Below are 1317 nucleotides of genomic sequence, written 5' to 3' on the forward strand. Positions count from 1 at the left end.
TGATGTCACCCAGGCCTGTCCTTACCATCCACCCTTTGTGGTGAGGCTGTTATGGGTAACAGGATTCTTGGGTGGAGATGACGTAAATCAGGGAGAAGTTCTGGTCTTCTGGGAACAGAAACAACCATGCCTCTTAGGCAGGACCCTGATGTTTAGCTCAGATTAATTCTGTTGAGCATTTTAGTTTTCTAAGTAGTGAACAACAGGCACTACTGGGAGAGCATGGGAAGGGCGGCAACAAGTGGATCATCCCATGTTCTCTCTCTCAGTTGATCCAGGCCTGAGCAGGACAGGAATGGCTAAAGCATAAATGCTTCACTATGAAGAGATCCTTAAGAAGCCATGTTGACCACAGGTGGTAGATGTCCCTGAGGATGGGCAGTCAGAATTGACTGGATCTTTCCACATGGGGCACAGCCCTGAAGACTTTCCCTCTCATGGGATCTGTCTTCTCTGGGGGGCAACACAGGAACAAGAGAGCTCTGATTCTCTGAATTCATACACCATTCACTTTCTCTGATGAGGATAAGATGAAACGGAGGTCACTAACCCAGAGTTGACCTTAAAACAAAATCTCTTACTAGGCATAATGCTTGTAAATCCAAACATCCTTAAAACTCAGGTATGTGGATGGCTCCTCCCTTCCCACTGCTGGTTCTGTGTTACCTCCCATGAACCTGAGCCCTCAGGCACAGGCACACCATGTGCTCCTTCTGTCGTTTTCCCAACACCCTACTTGTGCTTTATCTTCTATATATGTCTATATACTGCTTTGACAACCCGAAAGTGACTTATTGAAAGTGATTCATCTTATGACAGGCCTCATGGCAAAAGCTGAAAAGGGGTGAGGTCTCATCAACCTTGCTGTCAGTTTCCTTCCCCACCCATGGTCTCCCCTCTGTTAGTGTTGAACTGGCCACCTCCCTCTGGGGTGGTGCCAGGGCCACTGTCACACTTAAGCTCTAGTCTCTGGTATCACATTAGCCATCCTCTAGGGTAAGTCTTGGTCCCTCTCTTCACCAGAACCACCTCTTGGCTGACCTGCTCCAACTAGGATTCTTACTTCCAGAAAAACCTGCTTCTTGCACCTCTGTATGAATGTTTGTCTTTTTTGTGTCCTGTCTTGCTTATGGACTTTGGTTATAGAAGAAAGCTCTTATTTCCTGTCTTCCTTCCCTGGGTGGCTTTTCTCTTGCTTTGTCCTCACCATGCCTTGCTCATTCTACCTAACAAAGGCCTTTCTGGCACCAGTCTCTAGAACTTTTAATTCACCCTAACCCTTGTGTTCCTATTTGTTTGGCTGGTGATAAGGCTCTT

This window comes from Suricata suricatta, chromosome 8 (genome assembly GCF_006229205.1).
Source record: "Suricata suricatta isolate VVHF042 chromosome 8, meerkat_22Aug2017_6uvM2_HiC, whole genome shotgun sequence".
NCBI lineage: Eukaryota > Metazoa > Chordata > Mammalia > Carnivora > Herpestidae > Suricata > Suricata suricatta.